We start from the raw sequence: 26014 nt of genomic DNA on the forward strand, positions 1-26014 counted from the left end.
CTGTGAGGTAGCAGTGCTACCCACTGTGCCACCATGTTGCCCAGATTATGTTGATATATATGACCCAACCAAAACAGTTAGAGTTTGGCTCCCTTGTACTTAAGTAATAGCACTTAAAAATCAAGGTGGAACTCTCTGCTGGATTGAAATGTACTCCGGAGTAAGGTATTGGGTCAAAAGTTCAGACACTGCACACACAAAATTTTAAAAAATGCAAACTGACCAACGAAAGTATTTTCTGTTTCGAACTGATGACCATTTGATTGAGTGCTTGATGGAGACATTAAGTGACTTTGTTGGCTGCAGGGGGGTGGATTGAGGGTTGGGACAGCCACTAAAATAGTGGCGAGCCGGGTCAGGACAGGCACCTGATGTAGTCCCATCACCCAGGTAATTTCCCAGTGGAAGGCTACGAGCCAGATTGGCTGTCCACTTCAAGGAGGCATTTCACTGTTGGCAGAGGAATCCTCAACTGCGTTAAGTTTAAGTTTATTTATGAGTGTCACAAGTCGGCTTACATTAACACTGCAATGAAGTTACTGTGAAACTCCCCCAGTTGTCACACTCCGGTGCCTGTTCGGGTACACTGAGGGAGAATTTAGCACGGTCAATGCACCTGACCAGCACGTCTTTCAGACTGTGGGAGGAAACCGGAGCACCTGGAGGAAACCCACGCAGACACGGGGAGAACATGCAGACTCCACACAGACAGTGACCCAAGCCAGGAATTGAACCCGGGTCGCTGGTGCAGTGCGGCAGCTGTGCTACGTTCTTCCTTCTAAAGTTTATTTATTAGTGTTACAAGTAGGCTTACATTAACACTGCAATGAAGTTACCTTGAAAATCCACTTCCCACTGCCTCGGCAAAGCAGCCAGCATAATTACGGACCCCATGCACCCCGGACATTCTCTCTTCCACCTTCTTCCATCGGGAAAAAGATACAAAAGTCTGAGGTCATGTACCAATCGACTCAAGAACAGCTTCTTCCCTGCTGCTGTCAGACTTTTGAATGGACCTACCTCGCATTAAGTTGATCTTTCTCTCCACCCTTCCTATGACTGTAACACTACATTCTGCAATCTCTTGTTTCCTTCCCTATGAATGGTATGCTTTGTCTGTATAACGCACAAGAAACAATACTTTTCACTGCATGTTAATACATGTGACAATAATAAATCAAATCAAAATCCCCCCTAGTCGCCACACTCTGGCGTCTTTTCGGGGACATTGAGGGAGAATTTAGCATAGCCAATGCACCTAACCAGTACGCCTTTTGAACTGTGCGAGGAAACTGGAGCACCCGGAGGAAACCCACGCAGACACGGGGAGAACGTGTAGGCTCCACATAGACAGTGACCCAAACCGGGAATCGAACCCTGGCCGCTGGCGCTGTGAGGCAGAAGTGCTAAGTTCTTCCTTCTATCCCCCTTTTGGATCAAAGGATGGTAAATGGGGTTGATGTGTAGATGAGCTGTCAATGACAAAAGGGGCTTGAGGGGCTGAATGGTCTCCTGTTGTTGCGAGTTTACTGAGTGAGTGAATATTGATCGTATCAAGAGAATTCCTGGGAGCTATTTTTAACACAAAAAAAGCATACTATTCATTCCAACCACTGGTGCCACAGCTACTGAAATAGTTGGTGGTTTATATGTTAACGTTTTAAATGCTAACCTTTATCCTCTGTGCTGGAAAGATTGGCTAGGTTTCTCTGGAAGGCTCAGAGGAATACAGCTCCCGACTTAAAATTAAGCAATAACTTCTGTTTGTCAGGAGAGTCTGAAGCAGTAATGACTTCTCTGTTGATCCCGAGACCATAGCCAAGTCAATTAATCGAGGCAGGGGAGCCTTTTCATTGCTCAAGACACTCTGAGCAGGTCGAAATGAGACTACACTTAAAGTACTGTGCACAGTTCTGGTCTCATGGATGTAGAAGCTGGAGATGAAGTGTAAAAAGGATTTACAGGGATGATACCAGAACTAAGATGTTATACCTATCAGGAAAGATTGAACAGGCTTGGGGATTCCTTTCTCTAGAAAAGCAAAGGCTGTGAGGTAACCCGATCGAGGTCTTTAAGATTAGGAAGGGATTTGATAAGGTGGACTTTTTGTTGCAAAATGATCTTATTTCACTTCTCTGTTCCCTATCATCTTGCTCTGCGTCACATATTTAACCAGCTTTTCCTTAATAAATACAGCGATCGTTACAAAGAAACCTCAGCCCTCTAACTATAGATAGCAGGAAAATTCACGCAGTCCAATTTCTTTATCCTTCTCTGCGATTTTGTAATGTTTGATTCTCTCAATTGGCCATTCTTCAGATCTGAGCCCAGACTGTAAAGATCAGCAAGCAATGTTTTTATTTTTATTATTTATTTATTAGTGTCACAAGTAGGTTTACATTAACACTGCAATGAAGTTACTGTGAAATTTCCCTAGTCGCCACACTCCGACGCCTGTTCGGGTAACACTGAAGGAAAATTTAACATGGCCAATCCTACTAATCAGCACGACTTTCGGATTGTGGGAGGAAACCGGAGCACCTGGAGGAAACCCACGCAGACACAAGGAGAACATGCAGACTCCGCACAGACACTGACCCAAGCCGGGGATCGAACCCGGGTCCCTGGGAGGCAGCAGTGCTAACCACTGTGCCACTGTGCTGCTCAACGTTATTCAGGCATGATTAACATGTCTATGTTGACTAAGTAATCCAGGGATTTGGAATAATGATCCAGAGACAATCATAGAACACCTACAGTGGAGAAGGAGGCCATTCAGCACATCGGGTCTACACCGACTCTCTGAATCCCACTCAGGCCCATTTACCATGGCTACACCACACGACCTACAGATCCTTGGACACTATGGGGCAATTTAGCAGGGCTAACCCACCAAACCTACATGTCTTTGGAGTGTGGGAGGAAACCAGAGCACCCGGAGGAAACCCACACAGACATGGGGAGAATGTGTAAACTCCACACAGACAGTGACTCGAGGCCAGAATTGAACCCAAGTCCCTGATGCTGTGGGGCAGCAGTGCTAAGCATCCTAATGTGAATTCAAATCCCACCATAGCAACTGGGAAATTAAACACAACTGAACTAAAAAGCTTGTCCGTTGACTGATGTAATGTGAGTTATTTAGATGTCTCATTGAAGAACTCTTGCAATTTGTTTTACCAGGACTCTTTTATTGGTAGTCTCTAGTTATTTACAGATCCAAGGTTGCTGTCTTGCCTGGGGTTGCTATCATGCAGGCAAGATGCTTCCGTAGTGTTCCCTCTACACTGCTCTTCCAGAGTCTATTACCATGTGACACCATACAGCGCTATTCTCCAACCCTACATTAACCCTTGTTCTGCCGAGCACCTTTACATTAAAATGGTATGTACAACAATGGCCATCTGTTGTTCTGTATTGGGATGGAAATCTGCCATCCTTATGTGGTCCGGCCTACCTGCAACTCCAAACTCCCCAGCAATGCGTTTGACTCTGAAATGGCCAAGACACTCAGTTGTGTTGAAGGAAATGGTCCTTTGTAAGGGCATTTAGGGATGGGTGATAAATTGCTGGCCTTGTCGGTAATGCCTACATCTCCTGAGTGAGTAAAAAAATCACACTGACCTTAGTCCAGCTCCATCTACACCTCGTTTCCACATGTACACACACTGAAACATGAAGAGAGGCAGTGAGCAAGGACAGTGGCTGTATTTACTCCTCCCTTGCCTGGTTAGCGTATGGGTTAAAGGCCAATTTTTATACCAACCCCCTTGTCTCCACCTTCTTCACAAAGAAGTTAAAATCAGCCAATCCCACTTTTCGACATGAGGAATTTTTTTATCCTTGATGATTCTGTGGATCATCAAAGTTCCTACTCCAGGCAAATAACAACCCAAATTTATATCTAAAATATATGCTGCTCTGTAAACACATGGGGGAGGCTTCCTCAGTGTCAAACCCTCTGGAGAAACCATCATGTCCCCTCATCTAAGGAAGGATATACCAGCATTGGAGGCAGTCCAGAGAAGGTTCACTGGGTTCATCCCAGGAATGGAGGGATGTTCTTATGAGGAGAGGTTGAGTAGGTTGGGTCTGTACTCATTGGGATTTAGAAGAATGGGAGGAGACCTTGTTGAGACATATAGGATTCTCTGGGGAATTGCCAGCGTAGATGCTAAGAGGCTGTTTCCTCTTCATAGAATCATAGATTCACATAGAATCATATAATCCTACAGTGCAGAAGGAGGCCATTCAGCCCATCGAGCCTGCACTGACCACAATCCCACCCAGACCCTATCCCTATAACCCCATGCATTTACTCTAGCAAGTCCCCTGACACTAAGAGGCAATTTCCCATGGCCAATCCACCTAACCCGCATATCTTTGGACTGTGGGAGGAAACTGGAGCACCTGGAGGAAACACACGCAGACACAGGGAGAATGAGCAAACTCCACATAGACAGCAACCCAGACTTGTGTAAGAATTTAGGGCCAGAGGGCATAATCTCAGTGTAAGGGTCGCCCATTCAAGACAAAGATAAGGATGAATTTCTTCTCTCAGAGCCGTGTGAATCTGTGGAATTCTTTACCACAGAGGACTGTGGAGGCTGAGTCATTAAGTTTGTTCAAGTTGGAGATAGATTTTTAATCAGTATGGGAATGAGGGGTTATGGGGATAAGGCAGGATGGTGCAGTTGAGGATTAAATCAGATCAGCCATGATCTCATGAATAGCGGAGCAGTTTCAATGGGCCGAATGGCCTACTTCTGGTCCATATCTTGTGGTCTTGTGGTCTTTATACCTTGGGAGGATTCCTTGGGATCTGTGATGAGCAGGAATTGTCCTCAAGGCCCGATAGTGAATCCTTGGGGGTCTTCCCTTTCCCAATCTTAACTGCACCCGCATCATTTTGGAATATCATATCCCCAAAAACCCCAATCCACACATCCATCTGCCGGCCTTGACTGCATTCTCGCGGGTCATGAATACATTCCTGTAAGTTGTTAAACTGGGGTGCCGAATGCCCTGTTAAGATAGACATAAAAGATTCCGTAGTATGAAAGGAGAGCTGGGCATTTCTCCCGCTGCCCTGGTCAATATTCATCCTTCAACCGACCGATCACGAATAACTGCTCGGTTATCCCATTGTTCTCCCTCTGCACTTGCCCGCTGAATTTCCCGCCATTACAATTGTGACTGCACTCCACAAGTACTTGGGAATTAAGTGTAATGCACTTTCAAAAAACGGCGTTGCATAAAAAGTCTTTCTTTAAAGCATTTAGTGGCTATATATATTGCGTGGTTATTGCTGTCCAGAAATAATAGTGCATTCAGCATTAAAATGGTGATTATGCATCTGCCCATAATGATTTCCCTGTAAATTGTCTCCATGATGTAGGGTAATGAGGAAAATGAAGAACTGCATGCAAACAATTAATCCTTATAAACCACATTGAATAATTCCAAACTTCTCCACTCCATTATGCACATGTTTTGTGGGCTGATCACCAACCATTACTGCTGCACTGTTGCTGTTGACTCATTAATTCCTATTTAGCACCAGGCACCAACATCAAGATGAATATTTAAGGTCATTTTCCGAGAGGGACAGTCCTGCTGTCTTGGCGGCAACTTTACATGGAAGAATTCGGCCTTAAAACCAGGAACACGTTTGTCCGCATCCTCATTGACATTTGTTCAAACGCGATTGGGAATATTATCATCCAATCATAGAATCCCCACAGTGCAGAAGGAGGCCATTCGGCCCATCGAGTCTGCACCCACCACAATCCCACCCAGGCCCCATCCCCGTAACCCCATGTATTTACCCTGTTGATCCCCCTGACACTAAGGGGCAATTTACCATGGTAGAAGGAGACCATTCAGCCCATTGGGTCTGCGCGACTCTTACCTAGGTTTATCCCGTAACCCCACATATTTCCCCCTCTAATCCCCCTAACCTACGCAGCTTGGGATTCTAAGGGACAATTTAGCATGGCCAAGCAACATAACTCACACATCTTTCAGGCTGTGGGAGGAAACTGGAGCACCCGGAGGAAACCCATGCAGACGTGGGGAGAACGTGCAAACTCCACAGTCATAAAATCATAGAATCTCTATAGTGCAGAAGGAGGCCATTTGGCCCATCGAGCCTGCACCGACCACACTCCCACCCAAGTCGTATTTCCATAACCTCACATATTTACCCTCCCAACCCCCCTGACACTAGGATCAATTTAGCACGGCCAATCCATCTCATCCGCGCATCTTTAGATTGTGGGAGGAAACCGGAGCACTCGGAGGAAACCCACGCAGACACGGGGAGAATGTGCGAACTCCACACTGTCACCCGAGGCTGGAATTAAACCTGGGTTCCTGGCGCTGTGAGGCAGCGGTGCTAACCATTGTGCCACCGTGCCGCCCCTCAGGAGCCTCTGGTGACACAGGTACTGGAATGTGTGACGGGTGGGTGAGGCGTGATGTGAGTGGGGACATGAACAGCACACTTTTGGGTGGTTGAATGTGGGAGACCAGCCAGAGGTGCCTCAGGGCATTGGGGCCTCGAGGGAACAAAGGCATGGATGATGGTTTCAGCAGTGGATGAGCTGAGGTCGGGGTGGAATGAGGTGACGCTACCGCGGTGGAAATACTTGGAAATACATGGTAATCCATGGCCTAGGTGACAGAAACAACCAAGAATGCAAAGAGGGATACAGGAAATGCTGAAGCTTAACTCGGTCGAGTAATCCCCTGTGGCTGTTTGAAATGTGGGGCATTAAGTGTGTTGAAAAGGCAAGATTCAGCGTGAAGCAGCTATTCCATCTTCTGCTACATAAACAGTCCTAACGTTTCTCTAATTAAACAGTGGTGGTAATGAGGTACTGTTAAAACACCAGCCAGTTCACAGATCTGCCACACTCTTGTGTAACCCTCATTACTTTCTTCGCTGCTCACGTTAAACAGGCCATTAATACTTAAACACCTAGTTTCCTGCATGGTGCTGAAACTATCTACCGTTTCTTCGCGAAGTCACAGTAGTTTTGCAAGTCAAATGCCCGGTGTTCAGTCTCTGGTACACTGGCATTTATTTCATCTATGAAATTAGCCAATAAAAGGCTCAGACTGCTGAAATGAGGTTAATTATACAAGCCTTGAAACCGAATTGAAATTTCACGCCACTCAGTCACAGGAAATGCTGGTTTCTAGGTTTGTTTTTCTCTCCTCTCTGTGCTTTCCTTCGCTCCCATCACGAGGGCACTGCCTCTTCAACTGCAAGTATCTGAGAAGTCATCAGTGTACCCCCTGCCTTGAATGGATGTGCCAGCAATCTATCTGACCTGGGGACCCATGTTTGATCAGTTCACACCCAAATATCCGCGCAATCTTTTGATCTTAGGGGATGCTAGACTCAGCGCCATCAGGCAAAGGGTCATCTGGACTCAAAATGTCAGCTCTTTTCTCTCCTTGCAGATGCTGCCAGACCTGCTGAGGTTTTACAGCATTTCCTCTTTTGGTTTCAGATTCCAGCATCCGCAGTAATTTGCTTTTAGCCATCAATAGCTTCTTCTACTAATATTGTATCATAGAATCCCCACAGTGCAGGGGGAGACCATTCAGCCCATTGGATCTGCACTGACTCTTACCCAGGCTTACCCCGTAACCCTACATATCTACCCTGCTAATCCCCCTAACCTATATATCTTGGGACACTAAGGGGCAATTTAGCCTGGTCAATCCACCTAACCTGCATATCTTTGGACTGTGAGAGGAAACCGGATCACCAGGAGAAAACCCACGCAGACACGGGGAGAATGTGTAAATTCCGCGCAGACAGTCACCCAAGCTGGGAATCGAACCCGGGTCCCTGGCGCTATGAGGCAGCAGTGCTAACCATTGTGCCACTGTGCTGCCTATATTGTATCTGAGCGTCCAATAAACCTTCAGAAAATTGAGACAAGAGGCCAGAGAAAGCCTGCTCCAATCTCATTTCCACGCTCGTCTTTGGTAATCAACAAACAACTTTGAACCACCACCCGCCCAACTAGAAATACCTGCACAACATAAAAGTGGGGGTAGGGCTTGGTGGGGTGGGGGTGGGCAAAGGGGAGGGAGGGTAGGTCTTTGTAGCTGGAAGCCAAGAAGCCACCTTCACAGGTTTCCAGTCAGATTTTTATTTCATATTAATCATGGGGATAGGTTCAGTGTGCCTGCCAAGGGTACAGCTAAGACCATCAACTTTCAATCTTCTCCAGCTACACGTACACGGGGGTGAAAGAACAATAGCTCACAGAATCCCTACAGTGCAGAAGGAGGCCATTCAGCCCATCGAATCTCCACCAACCACAATCTCACCCAGCCGCTATCCCCACAACCCTATGATAAATAACACCGCAACATTGTTGAGAAAGGAAGGGATAGACCATACTCATGATCTAATTAAATGGCGGAGCAGACTCGATGGGCTGAATGGCCTCTTCCAAGTGCTGGAAGGTTCTATTACACATGGTCAAATTAGAGAGTTCTGGTTTCCAGGACGACACTCAATTTTCAGTGTCCGCAATGACAATTTGCAACAGACCATATCTGGAACACTGTGTGTGGTTTCGATGCTACTGCGGAGGCGATGGCCTCATGGTACTATCGTTAGACTCATAATCCAGAAACTCAACCAATGTTCTGGGGACCCAGGTTCGAATCCCGCCACGGCAGCTGGTGGAATTTGAATTCAATAAAAATTATCTGGAATTAAGAACCTACTGATGACCGTGAAACCATTGTCGATTGTCAGAAAAACCCATCTGGTTCACTAATGTCTCATAGAGAAGGAAATCTGCTATCCTTACCTGGTCTGGCCTACATGTGACTCCAGAGCCACAGCAATGTGATTGACTCTCAAATGCCCTCTGAAATGGCCCAGCAAGACATTTAGTTCAAGGGCAAGGGATGGGCAATAAATGATGGGCAGCCAGCGAAGCCCATATGCCATGAATGAATTTTAAAAACCTCCATATTTAAGGAGAGACGTACGTGCATTGGAGAAGGTACAGCAAAGATTCACTAGATTGGTCCCTGGAATGGGAAATTTGTCCCATGATGAGAAACTGAGTAAATTGAGTTTTTCCCTCTGGAGTTGAAAGAAGGAGAGATGATCTTATTGAAACATGCAAGGGTCTAAAGAGGCTTGATAATGTAGACAGAGAGATTGTTTCTGCTGGTCGGGGAGACATGGAGGCACAGTCTCAGGATAAAGGGCAGGTTGGTCGGTGGGAGGAGATGAGGTGAGATTACTTCACAGACTCATAGAATCTCTACAGTGCAGAAATAGGTCACTCGGCACATCGAGCCTGCTCCAACAAAAATCCCACCCAGGCCATATCCCTGTAGCCCCATGCATTTACCCTACTAACACTCAGGGACAATTTAGCATGGCCAATCCACCTAACTCGCATATCTTTGGACTGTGGGAGGAAACCAGAGCACTCGGAGGAAACCCACGCAGACACGGGGAGAACATGCAAACTCCACAGAGACAGTGACCCGAGGCTGGAATTGAACCCGAGTCCTTGGCGCCCTGAGGCAGTAGTGCTAACCACTCTGTGCTTCCTTCAGAGGATTGGGAATCTTTGGAATTCTCCACTCCAGAGGGTTGCGGATGTTCCAATGTGGGATACATTTAAGGCTGAGCTAGAATTTTGGTCTCTCGGGAAATCAAACGGATTGGGGAGTGAGCAGGCAGGTGTAATTGAAGCCTGAGATCAGCCATGATCATACTGAATGGCGGAGTTAGCTTGACAAGCTGTGTGGTTTCCTCCTCCTCCTATCTCCTGTGATGCAACATGCTTGCGAGGGCATCTCCTGGATGTGCCATCCACGCACTGAAATCGTGCAGAGTGAGCGAGTGGATCGTGAGCTCACACAGCTTCTAACATTGTTGCGTTATCAGATTTGCCATTTTGAACCTCGCAGGTTCCGTTGGCTCGCTGGTGTAAAAACACAGACTGCTGCGACTCCATCAGACTCAAATACAGACCCAATTTCATAAAGCACCTTGTTTCACACAGCCACAAGACTTTTTCAAAGTAAAATAAAATGCTGAATGCTGCAAGCTGTTTCTCACAGATAAGAAAGAGGCCAGGCAGGAACGAGCCATTGGACCGTGACGGACATGCTGATAAGAGAAAATAGAACCAATTCCTGAAGGAATGTAAAAGTTGGTATGCATGAGAAAGAAGGATGGTCGGACTGGATGGCCATTATGAACAGCTTATTAAGAGGCCCGACAAACAGCAGTACGGCGGAACAGTGGTTAGCACTGCTGCCCCACAGCGCCAGGGACCCGGGTTCGATTCCCGACTTGGGTCACTGTCTGTGCGGAGTTTGTACGTTCTCCCCATGTCTGCGTGGGTTTCCTCTGGATGCTCCGTTTTCCTCCCACAGTCCAAAGGTGTGCAGGTTAGGTGGATTGGCCATGCTAGATTGACCCTAGTGCCAGGGGGTTAGCAGGGTAAATAGATGGGGTTACGGGAATAGGACCTGGGTGGGATTGTGGTTGGTGCAGACTCGATGGGCCGAATGGCCTCCTCCTGCACTGCAGAGATTCTAAGCTCTAACCTTAAGCAACAGCTAACAGACAAGCACAAAGAAACTCCTGAAAGTGAGTTTGCAGGCCAGAGATGGGACATTTCGAGGGAGTTGTGGAACTGATCTTGGGGAATTGATTGATCAAGAAAGCACGTGTAAAGGCCCTAAAAGCTCATGACAGATGGATAATATTAAAGGGGGATAATACCTCATGGTTTAGAGAAAGAACTCAATATTCAAATGGGAATTTTGTATTAAGGGGAATCGTTGTAGGATAATAGGGGGCCTTGTGGTTTGGTTTGATTTGATTTATCATTGTCACATGTATTAACATACAGTGAAAAGTATTGTTTCTTGCGCACTATACAGACAAAGCATACCGTTCATAAAGAAGGAAACGAGAGAGTGCAGAATGTAGTGTTACAGTCATAGCTAGGGTGTAGAGAAAGATCAACTTAATGCAAGGTAGGTCCATTCAAATGTCTGATGGCATCAGGGAAGAAGCTGTTCTTGAGTTGGTTGGTACGTGACCTCAGACTTTTGTATCTTTTTCCCGACAGAAGAAGGTGGAGGAGAGAATGTCCAGGGTGCGTGGGGTCCTTAATTATGATGGCTGCTTTGCCGAGGCAGCGGGAAGTGTAGACAGAGTCAATGGATGGGAGGCTGGTTTGCATGATGGATTGGGCTACATTCACATATTTTTGTAGTTTCTTGCAGTCTTGGGCAGAGCAGGAACCATACCAAGCTGTGATGCAACCAGAAAGAATGCTTTCCATGGTGCATCTGTAAAAGTTGGTGAGAGTCGTAGCTGACATTCCAAATTTCCTTAGTGTTCTGAGAAAGTAGAGGCGCTGGTGGGCTTTCCTAACTATAGTGTCGGCATGGAGGGACCAGGACAGGTTGTTGGTGATCTGGACACCTAAAAACTTGAATCTCTTGACCCTTTCTACTTCATCCCCGTTGATGTAGACAGGGACATGTTCTCCTTTACGCTTCCTGAAGTCGATGACACTCTCCTTCATTTTGTTGACATTGAGGGAGAGATTATTGTTGCCGCACCAGTTCACCAGATTCTCTATCTCATTCCTGTACTCTGTCTCATCATTGTTTGAGATCCGACCCACTACGGTGGTATCATCAGCAAATTCGAAAATCGAATTGGAGGGGAATTTGACCACACAGTCATGGATGTATAAGGAGTATAGTAGAGGCTGAGAACATAGCCTTGTGGGGCACCGGTGTTGAGGATGATCGTGGAGGAGCTGTTGTTGCCTATCCTTACTGATTGCGGTCTGCGAGTTAGGAAGTTCAGGATCCAGTTGCAGAGGGAGGAGCCGAGGCCCAGGTCACAGAATTTGGAGATGAGTTTCATGGGAATAATGGTGTTGAAGGCTGAGCTGTAGTCAATAAATAGGAGTCTGACATAGGTGTCTTTGTTATCTAGGTGTTCCAGGGTTGAGTGCAGGGCCAGGGATATGGCATCTGCTGTGGACCTGTTGCGGATGTAGGCAAACTGTAATGGATCCAGGTAGTCCGGGAGGCTGGAATTGATTTGTGCCATGACTAACCTTTCGAAGCACTTCACAATGATGGATGTCAGAGCCACCAGACGATAGTCATTGAGGCACGCTGCTTGGTTTTTCTTAGGTACCGGGATGATGGTTTTCTTCTTAAGCAGATAGGGACCTCAGATTGTTGTAAAGAGAGGTTGAAAATATTTGCGAATACCCCCGCCAGCTGATCCACGTGGCATCTGAGTGCTCGTCCGGGTATCCCCATCTGGGCCAGTCGCTTTCCGTGGGTGCTGTGGGTGATGTCGCTACCCCTGAACTAGAAGCTATAGGTTTGAATCCCATCCCAGGACTTGATAGCCAAGGAAGGGGTATGTTCATAACACATGGATTGAATGTATGTGGTGATTGTTCCTTTATGGGCAGCACAGTAAGGTTAGGGTCACCTGGCTTGTGTGACCAAGTTGGACTCACAGTGAGTAATCACCCAGGGGGTGAAGTCCTCATTTGCGCAGGAGAGATGTAGGACAGTGGTTTTTCAACTAATGTGCCAAGGCACGCTGGTGTACCATGAGAACTGTCTAAGTCTGTCATGAAGTTTTGTACAAACCCTAGGTCTGATGGAGTGTGTTTGGATATCGTAAAAAGCTCAAGAGGGTATTTTCAAGGTGACTGATCTTGTCACAAAATCAAAGAATCCCCACACCATTCCCAAAACTTTAATTATGCCTGCAGATAAAAAAAAGCTTAGGTGTGATGTTCGGAGATTGTCAAAATTCCATTCTTGAATAACAGTTAAACGGTGAATTGATGCCGTATCAGCTGATATCGAGGAGGTGCTGCCAGAGAGGTTAATGACCAGTGGGAAGTTTGCTTTGCTGATTGACAAGTCCACCAATATAAGTGGACTCTGTCAGCTGCTGGCCAATGTTCGGTATGTTGATGAGGTCAATATGCCAAAATAGGAGAATTTTTTTATTTGTAAGGAGCTACAAGCACACCAAGAAACTGCAAAGGGTCGTGAACAAAGCCCGGTCCATCATGCAAACCAGCCTCCCACCCACTGACTCCGTCCATACTTCCCACTGCCTCGGAAAAGCAGCCAGCATAATCAAGGACCCACGTACTCTGGACATTCTCTCTTCCACCTTCTTCCATTGGGAAAAAGATACAAAAGTCTGAGGACACGTACCAACCGACTCAAGAACAGCTTCTTCCCTGCTGCCATCAGACCTTTGAATAGACCTACCGTGCACTAACTTAGTCTTTCTCTACACCCTAGCTATGACTGTAACACTACATTCTGTACTCTCTCATTTCTTTCTCTATGAACGTTTATGCTTTGTCTGTATAGCACGCAAGAAACAATACTTTTCTCTGTATATTAATACATGTGACAATAATAAATCAAATCAAATAAATAAAGTCCTTCCTCCTCAGTCTTTTCTAGTAAATCTCACCTGCACCAAAGGTGACATCCTTTCTAGAGTGACATCCTTTCTAAACTGTGGTGCCCAGAACTGGATAGGTCTAAGCAGTGTCATCTAAATACCCAGCATAAATTCCTTCTCTTGTACAGTTCACAAAAGGAAAGTAAGAATCCCTCTGTGAACAGCTTCCCCCTCTCTGCGTTCCATGCTCCATTTCCCTGTTGTTCTGCAGCCCAAGAGGGACTGCAAATGTAGCCACCCCCTCCCCCCACCCCTCTCTCCCCCAAGAGTGACAGAAGGCTTTCTGCAGACTGGTCTTCAAACTCCACTCACCTCCAGGGAGAAGCCCAGAACCACTCCCTCAACCACCAACAACATCCGCCACTCCTCCGACAAAACAGTATGCAGTATTTCCCCAGACACTGTGCAGTCTAAGAATGATGTGGAGATGCCGGCGTTGGACTGGGGTAAACACAGTGAGAAGTCTCACAACACCAGGTTAAAGTCCAACAGGTTTATTTGGTAGCAAAATCCACTAGCTTTTGGAGCGCTTGCTGCTCCTTCGTCAGGTGAGTCACCTGACGAAGGAGCAGCGCTCCGAAAGCTAGTGGATTTTGCTACCAAATAAACCTGTTGGACTTTAACCTGGTGTTGTGAGACTTCTTACTGCTGTCTAAGAATGTCAGAATCATCTCACCTTGAATTCCCTCCCTTTAAATACATTAGTTAGAAGTCTCACAACACCAGGTTGAAGGAGCAGCACTCTGAAGGCTCGCGACACTTTTACCTGGTGTTGTGAGACTTCTTACTGTGCCCACCCCAGTCCAACGCCGGCTTCTCCACATCATCTTTAAACACACTGGTATAAGATGTTCACTTGTCAAGCTGTTTACAGGGTTTGGAGCCACAGAACTAACAATTCGAGACAAACATTTCTGGAATGAAGTATTTTGTTTTAAAATCAGCTGGATACTTTGCCCGGGATTTTACGACCTCGTTCGGGCGAGGCTTGTAAAATCCTGCCCGAGACCAACGGAGAATTCCGTTCTGCGAGGCTCGCACCCCCCCCCCCCCCGATTCCGGGGCAAGCGTGGCAGTAAAATTCCAGCCATGCTATAAGTCAGCACTGATAGTACTGTCACACAGAAAGTACAGATTACACATTGGCATGCACTGATCTATCCCTTTACTTTCAGCTCAAATCACTACAAACAAAAGCCCCTCATGTACAAACAGCAGTGAGTGATCAGTTCGGCAGTGACTTGATATAAATAACTTGTTAATTAGCAATTGACCAAAGTGTCCTCAATTGCAGACCCAAGTATCTTTTTCAAACATTCTTTTTTCGAATTATCCTTTCAATTCCAATTCCCTTCCCGTTCTTCGTGGTGTACTAAGGCAGACTTTCGTCTGTTTCCATAGCTAATTATTCCCGGAACAAACCACGAGTCTGTCACCAGAGGCTTATAGCTTGAGGACCAGGAATCTTTTGCCCGTTCTCACCACCATCCATTGGCGTGTTTCAAAGGATTTGCAGATTGACACATTGCAATGATACATTTCCACATTCTTCATTTGAAACACAAAAGGATTTATTAATAAGAACAATTGTATCGCAGTACAGTGGCCAGCATAGCTGCATCTAGTTTCCTATATGTCTCAGACCCAATAGAAGACTTACTCCTCTGGAGTGTTTACCCACCCTGAGCCCCAATTGTTCACACAAGCCAGATGACCTTCATTCACCACCATCAACACATCCCTCCCCCTTTAACTCCTTTATACAATAATTAAGTTACTCGGTCCTAAATTCTAACTAAACATCACATACATGAGTTGGGCAATTATAAATCGAGTCCTTGAGGAGTTTTACTGTTTCTTGTAGAGCAGTGTAATTCTATAGACAGAGATGCTTCCACAGGATCGACATTCCGAGGAACTGCAATAACTGGTACCTATTCTGCTACAGGCAGTTCATTGCAGCTTGCTCCCAGGGGGACATCAGGTATGTCTGTAACAGGTTCATCAGGTACTTTGCTGCTTAGGGGTTCAAAAACATTTCTCAATAACAACACCGACTGCTGAAGCATCTCTCTACCCCTCAAGTGGTCCACATATTTACAAACGATATGTCCCTCCTCGTCTACTTGGTATGACAGAGATCTGGTCACAGAGGCAATAATTTCAGGGACCTAACTTGATCCACTACCTAAGTTTCATATTATGACACCATGTCATATTATGTATTTAATATGGATTTTTTTATAATGCATAGAGACACATATCATCACAGTACAACAAAGTCTTATGTCTTGACAGTTCTTTCACAATCTTTGTTAGTCATGTGCGAGGAATAGTCATAGTATTCTGTTCTGGTAATTGGGCAATTCTGTTTTTTTAACTTAAGTTTCATTTTTTAACTTAAAGCCACAGCTCTTGCCTCGCAGGGTTATTTTCACTTATTTCATTCTTCTATACACTTTTAAACTTTTGACACCACCGGCCAATTCAGGTTTCTTCTGCATTTGTCCCTCAGGATCTGGCAGTATCTCAATATTTCAGATGGGTCCATTCACCCAAAGAGAGGCGTGTGAGTACTTTTTTTTCCAGACTTCAATCAAGATAGGATACTCACAGGTGTTGGGCCAGAGGCAGTGTCAAGATAATTTTATCCTCGTCGCCAGATGTAATGATGCAATTCATCAGACTTCATTAGAAACGCAAAAGGATTATTAATAAGCAAGATTGTGCAGCAACAAGCATGGCCGCACCTATTCCCCTACATCAGTGGTTCCCATCCTTTACAGTAACACGGCACACTTCAATGAGACCAAAGAATTCCAAGGCACATCCACTTTTTTTTCAGCTGAAGTGATTGCTCATGAGCATCACATTTATTTACATTGACTATGGTTACGGTATTACATGGCCCAGGGAAGTCTTTTTTCCTTCAAGTAAGTATGTGTTACCCAAAATAATTCCTCACCAGCCGTATGACTCGGTGGCTCCTTGCAAAATAAAACAATTCTTCAGAATGAAGTCCCCATCAACATACTGAATGTTGGCCAGCAACTGGCAGTGTCTGCCTACATTGATGGACTCATCAATCTGCAAAGCAAACTTCCAAATAGTCGCTAACCTTGCGATATCAGCTAACATGGCGTCAATTCACAGTTGAACTATATTATCAAAGAATGGAATCTTGTCGACCTCTTTTGCAGCATCAGCTCCGAACATCACACCTACCATTTTTTTACCTGCAGGCATAATTAAAGTTTCGGTAATGGTATGGGGCTTCTTCGATTTTTCTACAAGATCAGTCACCTTGAAACTAGCCTCTTGATCTTTCTCCACTATGCGAACACACTCCATCAGACGTTGGGCCTGCTCCATGCTGGACCTTTAAACTGCTTGAAGTACTGAATGTCTTTGATCACAAGATGTTTTGTCTGCAAATGTCATTAACTTGGTACCATCGCAGCATTTGCCAACTTCTCTCTGCAGATGAGACATTTAGGCAAGGAGCAAGCAACATCTTCTGTCCATGAAAACCCAAAGGCCAGAAAGCTCTCATTAGACTATCTCTGAGTAATTCTTGCTTCTTTGCCTTTGGGTTCAGATGTTTCATTGACAATTGAATGAGTAGAGGAATCAAACTTATCCATTTAACCTTAGGAGGGTCGTGAATGAAGCCCAGTCCATCATTCAAACCAGCCTCTCATCCATTGACTCTGTCTACACTTCCCGCTGCCTCGGAAAAGCAGCCAGCATAATTAAGCACCCCACGCACCCCGGACATACTCTCTTCCACCTTCTTCCATTGGAAAAAAGATACAAAAGTCTGAGGTCACGTACCAACTGACTCAAGAACAGCTTCATATTTGAGATGGGTCTATTCACCCAAAGAGAGGAATTTTGCTGCCGTCAGACTCTTGAATGGACCTACCTCGCATTAAGTTGATCTTTCTCTACATCCTAGCTATGACTGTAACACTACATTCTGCACTGCCTCCTTTCCTTCCCTATGAACGGTATGCTTTGTCTGTATAGCACACAAGAAACAATACTTTTCACTGTATACTAATACATGACAATAATAAATCAAATCAAATCAAAGATCAGGCAATATAAAATAGATCTGACAGAGAAATGGACAGAGAGGGGTGGCACGGTGGCACAGTGGTTAGCACTGCTGCCTCACAGCGCCAGGGACCTGGGTTCGATTCCTAGCTTGGGTCATTGTCTGTGTGGAGTTTGCATGTTCTCCCCGTGTCTGCGTGGGTTTCCTCCGGTTTCCTCTCACATTCTGAAAGACGTGCTAGTTAGGTGCATTGACCTGAACAGGTTCCGGAGTGTGGCAACTAGGGGAATTTCACAGTAACTTCATTGCAGTGTTAATGTAAGCCTTACTTGTGACTAATAAATAAACTTTAATTTTAAGTTTGTTTATTCTGCCAGTATCTTAATATAACATCATTAAATTCTAAACTGGCCTCACTCCATTATTATCTGCCTGAAGGAAACTATTAATCAATTCTGTGGTTTACTTCAGATGTTCTGCAAGAACCTGAATTTCTGTCATTTTCAACATTAAAATGGTCTCTTTTCATCTTGGCCCTTGCCATAATGATTGGGTTTTGGGTGAGGGAAGCCATCTCTAAAGCTCACAGACTTTAAAAGGAAGTTTTCAAAGCTGGCCTTGAAACATCCAAGCTGAAATTGCTCAGCAGAATTAACATTTTGGTACCACTTTTCATTAGAACAGGCTGGGTGAGACTGAGGAAACCCACTTTATAAAACTGACATAAGCCATCAAGGCGAAATATCTCCTTACCTAACCAGGGATAAGCATTGCGTCACTTACTGTCCAACATACCCTATCTCTGGCGCAGAGCTGACGGCACTGGAAACCCGGCGCTGGGAGAGGTGGTCGGGGCTGGATGCCTGGCTTGGATCGTGCTAATCCGGCGCAGATTAAATCTCCAGGCCCACTGCGATACAAAATCAGCGTAACAGGATGGGAGAGTTGCCCCCAATATGTCTTCACACAACTAGGCTGGGATGCTCCCAAAAAAATTCTAATTCCCCAATTTGAGGGAAAATGGGAGTAATTCCTGCTGTTTTTTTCAGTGTGTTTTCCAGATTGAATCTCCAACATTCCTTCACTGCAGAGTGCCCTAGCGTGATTCATTCTGAAAATCCGTGGGTGGGGCCTATTCACGCCCGAGAAGCTGGCAGCATAGCGCTGAGCGAGCCATTGCGCATGCACTGATCTGTCATCGTGAAAATCGGCACAGTGCCCCCCCCCCCGCTTCATTGCCGGCCTCCAGATCACTGGCCAGCCTAATTGCTGGCCAACCCAGCAACCCCCCATCGTTAGCCTTGCCAAGCCCCCACGCCCCCGATCGCTGGTCTCCAGAACCTCCCTGGGAAAGCCCCGATGTTCCCCACCATCCCCCACCCCCGGCCAGCCCTGATCTCCTGATCCCCCTCCCTTCTCCACCCCCGCCCCCTGGCAGCCCCCAACCTCCTCCACCCAAATGGCCAACCCTGATCGCTGTCCTCCTTTACTCTGCCAATGCAGAGTGGCAGAGCCCACCCACCGATTGTTCCCTCCAATAGGCGCTGCCCCCTTCTGGCCAAGCCCCCACGGCACTGCCTGATGCCAAGGTGCCCTTGGGCTGTGCCACTTTGCCCCTTGGGCAGTGCCAGGTGGCCAGACTGGCACTGCCAAGCTGCCACTGCCTAAGGGGAATCCCCTTATCCCCAAACTCCTGTGGGGGGGCCTCAATGGCCTCTGTTCCTTCCAGCGGTGTCGGCTGCCTATTCTCCATTAGTGTGGAGCAGTTGTAAACCCTGTTGGAGTGAACCATTCCTGGCAGGGGGAAGATGCTAGCCGGCCCGGAGCCTTCAATCCCGGCCCGCTACTGAAATGGAAATGAAGATTTCCATATTGTAATCAGTACCGCACTGATTTCCGGATGTAAATGCCGATTTCCGGCACGGAGCTGATGTTGCTGGAAATCTTTGGCTGGGAGATGCACGGAGGCCGTGGCGCCCAGTGGGGAGCCCGCGGAACGGCCTCCACTGATGCCTTTGGCCCGTTGCGCTGCTAGAACAATGCAGTGGGCTGGGAGAATCCCCATGCCCCCCCGGATTCTCTACTATAAAAACTTTGTCCAAAATATTAATGTTCATACTAGTTTTGCTTTAAGAACATGTATTTAAATAATTCCATTTAAAGTGGGAAACACCAGAATTTGATTTTAGAGATTTCAAATTTTTAACACAATTTAGAATGGATTTTAAATATTTTCAAAAACCTGATTTTTTTGCACCTTATATTGTAGCCCGGTTTGAACTGACACACATGAGCGCGCATTTATCAACACAAGGTAAATTTTAGGAAGCTTGTCAAACTATTTATAAAGATTTACACCATGACATTCAGCAGTATTAATTGGAAGTATAAAATACTGATCTGAGTAGACAACTTCCATTAATTCTTGAGGGGTGAACATTGATTAAAGTTACAACAATAACTATTGAGCATTTGAAATGCAAAAGTCATTGGGGGCAGGATATGACATCATTGGGGCAGGATGATGACATTGAGGGAAATGTGTGACATCATTGGTGCAGGATGTGACATAATTGGGGGCAGGATGTGACATCATTGGGACATGATGATGACATCATTGGGGCAGTGTGTGATGTCGTTGGTACGGGATATGACATAATTGGGGGAAGTGTGTGACATCATTGGTACAGATGTGACATCATTGGGGGCAGGATGTGACATCATTGGGAGCAGGATGTGACATAATTAGGGGCAGTGTGTGACATCATCGGGGGCAGGATGTGACATCATTGGAGGTAGGATGTGACATTGGGGGGGCAGGATGTGACATCACTGGAGTGGGGCGTGACATCATTGGGAATAGGGTGTGATATCATTGGGCATGGGATGTAATGTGATGTTATGGGGGTGCCAGAAATGAAGATGGAACCGGAGCCCCGCATAGTGTAAGGCCGCCACTGCCCGCAAGAGAAAACTCGCCAACCCAGACAATGTCTGCCCACATTGGCCTAGCAAAACCTTCACCATGAAGTGTAATGTTCACTGGAACAGATCTTCCAATCTTAGAAAAGTTCAGACTGGAGCGGCAGGGGAAAGCTGAACAATAATGGGTTTTCTACCAGTCCAGCTGATGCCTGGTGAAACTCGCAGCTCATGCATTAAACAGGCTTTAATAGGTCATAAACTTGGGAATCCATGATGTGGAATTGAAGATGGAGACATTTGGTGTGTTTCAAAAAGCCTTCCCTTTGCCTCCCCCATTTAACCACACCCTCTGTCTCAAAGTTGTTCTCTCTCTTACTCGGCAATGTTGGAATGTCTGGTGGCCTTGCCCAGGCCCCAAGCGGTCATTATCAAAGAAGTTGACCCTGAATATTACTCTGCTCTGCCGGTTGAAAGAGACAGCCACGATCAAGTGAACATCTTATTATCTGCGCTCCATGTAATCACCCACCGCGGAATTCATCATCAATGATGTGGAAAAGCTCCATAAGCAGATTTACTGAAAAACTCAAGCCTGCAGCATATCACATTCCCGCCGGATTTGTCCTCACCTGCACTATTCCAGCAGAGAATTAGGAAGCAGGCAACATACAGCAGATCCCCAGATACAATTCTGTGGTAGTAGGAAGGCTGTATTTGCGTACAATAGCTTTAAAAGTACAGGAAGGTTCAGATGCCACTGCGATGCATGAACACTACAGTTCACATAAGGCACGATAACTGTGCCTTCAGCCCCATCCCTGACCCCCGTTCTGTGGACTAACCTATTGAGAGTGTGTGTCCTGACATTTAGAAATGTAAATATTTTATATTACTTCCAAGCATCTATATGCAGTTCTTTTTCTAATGTAGATCAGGAAGAAGGGCAGCTCCAACTACAATGAAAGCATCCGGATAGAAACAGCACCAGCAGCAAAGGAAACATTCCCTTTCCTTTCACCCTATCAAGTTGTCTCCCTCCTTCTCTTCAAGGCGCTGATCTCATCCGTAGGTGCCAGTTAGTCTCAGGTAGCACAGTGGTTAGCACTGCTGCCTTATAGCGCCAGGGTCCCAGGTTCGATTCCCGGCTTGGGTCACTGTCTGTGTGGAGTTTGCACATTCTCCCGTATCTCCGTGGGTTTCTTCCAGGTGCTCCAGTTTCCTCCCACAGTCCAAAAGACGTGCTGGCTAGGTGCATTGGCTATGCTAAATTCTCCCTCAGCGTACCTGAACAGGCGCTGGAGTGGGGCGACCAGGGGATTTTCACAGTAACTTCATTGCAGTGTTAATGTAAGACTACTTGTGACTAATGATGAATAAACTTTAATCCGCAATTTAGCACAGCCTATCCACCTAACCGGCACATCTTTGGACTGTGGGGGGAAACTGGAGCAACCAGAGGAAACCCATGCAGACATGGGGAGAACATGCAAACTCCATGCAGACAGTTACCCAAGGCTGGAATCGTACTCGAATCCCTGGTGCTGAGAGGCAGCAGTGCTAACCACTGTGCCACCATGCCGCCCTGGATCAAATGGATGATATCAGGTTGAAAGCTGGGATGAGAACCTATGGTTACACGAGGAGATTTGAGGCATTTGGGACTATCTTCACTGCAAGGAGGAGAGATAATTTCACAGAGGTTTTTAAAATTATGAAGATTTGATGGGTGAAGACTTTTTCCTCTGGTTGGGAACTCAGTGACAAGGAGTCATTGGGGAAACTTGTAACAGAGAGAGACAGTCGATCGTAACAGACAGTCGATTGAACATGGAATGCTTTGCTACAGAGACAAGCTGTGATTATAAGAGGACAATAGATAAACATCTGAAGCAGTCGGGGTGGTTTGAGATTGCTGCAGTAAGGAGTCAGATGGATTAAACAGACTGAAAGAGCTGGATCGCTCTCTGCTGTAAACCTCTCTCGTTCTTCCTTAGCAAACAAAAATTCGTTGCGCTGCGTCTGCGAAAAAGAAAAGAATTTGCATTTATATAGCGCCTTTCACCAGCTCAGGCTCTCCCAAAGCATTTTACTGGCAGCTAAATACTTTTGATTTACAGACAATTTACAGGCAGAAAGTTCCCACAGACAGCACTGGAATGTTAAGGAGTTCATTTGCTTTTTAAAGTGATGTTTGTTGAGCAGTAAAGGTATACTTTGAGAAGGTGGTGGTGAGCTGCCTTCTTGAACCGCTGAAGTCTATCTGCTCTGAAAGATGTTCAGTGCACCTCATAGAATCCCGACGGTGTAGAATGAGGCCATTCAGCCCATTGGGACTGCACTGAATCTCTGAAAGAGCATTGTATTCAGGGCCAGGCCAGGGTGAGGCAGCAGCGTTAACCACTGTGTCACTGTGCCTGTTAGCACTCTGCATCTCACATCTCTGAGGGCACCAACTCATGGCCACCCTCCAGAACATCTAAATGCCAAGTTGTTACTCACCCTTGCAGACTGTAGAAGGTTATCTATTCCCTTCATAATCTTATATGTTTCTATAAGATCTCCCCTCATTCTTTTCATTCTTCTAAAGAGGCTAAATATGTGGGTTACGGGAATAAGACCTTGGTGGGAATGTTGTCTGTGCAGACTTGATGGGCCAAATGGCCTCCATTTGCACTGTAGATTCTATATCTATATGCCTGGCAAGGGTGGGAGATATTGCCGCATTCATTTTAGAAGTGTTATGTGGTCAGGGATATGGGTGCCCTCATGCATGAATCACAAAAGGTTGGTACGCAGGTACAGCAAGTAATTATGAAAGCTAATAGAATGTTATCATTTTGTGACACTACTGTGCCTTTAAGAAATGCATTTTAATCATGTTTCTCTGCAGTTTTTTTCAAGCAGGCCTGGCATTTTTAGTTTTAGCACCGTGCTGTCCGTACCAATATCTTTTACTGTTGCTGAAGCAGGACAATTGAAGCAATGTTTATTTTCATTTAGACTAATTCGGCATCCTGGAGTTTCATGATCCTTTTGGAATTTTTGGGTGGAGCCTGATTGACAGGTCAGGTGGTACCTTGGGACCGTTTTTTTTTACACAGGAGAAATCCGAAAGGTTTGTAGTTTCAGTTTGATTAGAAGTTGTTTGGACGGCAGACTGAAAGCAGTGTTCTCTGTGATGCACTATCGATACCCAGAGACGGAATCTGGAACAACAGGCTTTTATTAACTACAAATGTGAACTAACTCTTACAGTAACTCTAACCAAGAGACCGGATCAGAATGAGGCGAAGGGGAGGAGCAGCCAACTTTATACCCCAGTGAACAGGGGAGGAGCCTCAGGCAGCACCAGTAGGGGTGTGTCCAGTCATCAGGACATAACAACATAACAGTGGTTTACCACACTGTCTCTCTCCGGAGTGAAAATTCTGCTGTCTGTGAGGGGCAACTGGAATCTGGAGGCAAGGAATATCTCTGGGTCTCTCAATCTGTGCTGGAAGTTCCAGGGTTGGGAAGTCTCAGTTGTGATCCAAAAGACCAATTCACAGCAGGTGTTGCAAAGCTGCAAAATCCAGCATCACCTTGGCATACCTGCTTTCTGTGCTAAACCTAGAATGAAGTTTATGTTAGTGGGGGTTGTTTGGTTTGGAACTGGATAATTAGCTGATAAGGTTTATACAATATCATGGTTGTTCTTTTTTTGTTATGGTAAAAGTTATTGCTAATTTTCTTATTTATTATATGTCAACTGTATTCTTTTAAGTAAACTTCGTTTGATAAGAGCTTCCTTGTGGGTCACTTGAACCATACCTGGAGTGAAACATCTTATGTTCACCAATGCCAAATTCAAAGTGCAAAGCTTATGGCCTAGGCCAGGTCAGAAAATCCAGGAGTTTCTGACCTGGATGATAACAATTTATTGTGAGGGGAATTGATTACAAAGGTAGGGAGGTTATGCTTCAGTTGTACAGAGCATTGGTGAGGCCACATCTTGAATATTGTGTACATTATTGGTCTTCTTATCTAAGGAAAGATGTAAATGCATTAGAAACAATTCAGAGAAGGTTTGCTCGACTAATTTCAGGAATGGGCATATGAGGATAGGATGGAGAGTTTAGGTTCGGATTCACTGGTGTTTAGAAAAATGAGAAGCAACTTGATTGGAACCTTTAAGATCCTGCAGGGTCATGACAGGGTGGATGTGGGTAGGATGTTTTCTCTTGGTGGAGGATCTCGAACTAGGTGTCACTTTAAAAATAAGGGGTTGGGGGAGGTGATGGCCTAATGGTATTATCACTAGACTATTAATCCAGAAACTAATGTTTTGGGGACCCGGTTTCGAATCCCGCCACGGCAGATGGTGGAATTTGAATTGAATAAACAATACCTGAAATTAAGAATCTACTGATAACCATGAAACCATTGTCAATTGTCGGAAAAACCCATCTGGTTCACTAATGTCCTTTAGGAAAGGAAATCTGCCGTCCTTACCTGGTTTGGCCTACATGTGACTCCAGACCCACAGCAATGTGGTTGACTCTCAACTGCCCTCGGGCAACTCGGGATGAGCAATAAATGTTGGCCAAAACAGCAATGCCCATGTCCCACAAATGAATTTTTAAAAAATCATTTAAGACTGAGATGAGGAGAAATGTTTTTTTCTCTCAGAGGGTTGGGAGTCTCAGGAACTCTCTTCCTCAAAAGGCATTGGGATTTTCCGCCCCTTTTTTTGGTGGTCAAAAAAGCCGGAGGGTTGGACAGTCCAATGGGAACCCAAAATATAGTTACACTGGTGGGACTTCGCATTGAGATAGTCTCCACCGCCACCCCACCCCCACCATCACCAATGACATCATAGAGTCCCTGCCATGAAAGATTGAGAACCCCATTACCATACAGTTAAGACGACACGGTGGCACAGTGGTTAGCATTGCTGCCTCACAGCACCAGGGACCTGGGTTTGATTCCCAGCTTGGGTGACCGTCTGTGTGGAGTTTGCACATTCTCCCCGTGTCTGCGTGGGTTTCCTCCGGGCGCTCCGGTTTCCTCCCACAGTCCAAAGATGTGCGGGTTAGGTGGATTGGCCGTGCTAAATTGTCCCTTAGTGCCAGAGGGATTAGCAGGGTAAATACAGGGGTAGGGCCTGTTTGAGACTGTTGTCGGTGCAGGCTTAATGGGCTGAATGGCCTCCTTCTGCCCTCCAGGGATTCTATGATTCTATAATTCTATGATTTAACTGTATTCGTGGGCTTCCCTGCTGTATCATCTCCCCAAATAAGGAATTCTCCCCCCCACCCCCACCCTGCCAACGTGATGTCACATCAGCAGGGTTTACAGCAGATCTGGGCACACAGCTAATTACAGCCTCCCTGGATTTCCTTTGACTATCCGTCAAAAATTCTGGCTGGAAAAGCTGGCGGAGCAGCTGGTGAGCTACACACCTGTTTTTCCCACCTGAGGTAACACATGGTCAAAAAAAGAGATAA

Source organism: Mustelus asterias, chromosome 13 (assembly GCF_964213995.1).
Source record: "Mustelus asterias chromosome 13, sMusAst1.hap1.1, whole genome shotgun sequence".
Lineage (NCBI taxonomy): Eukaryota > Metazoa > Chordata > Chondrichthyes > Carcharhiniformes > Triakidae > Mustelus > Mustelus asterias.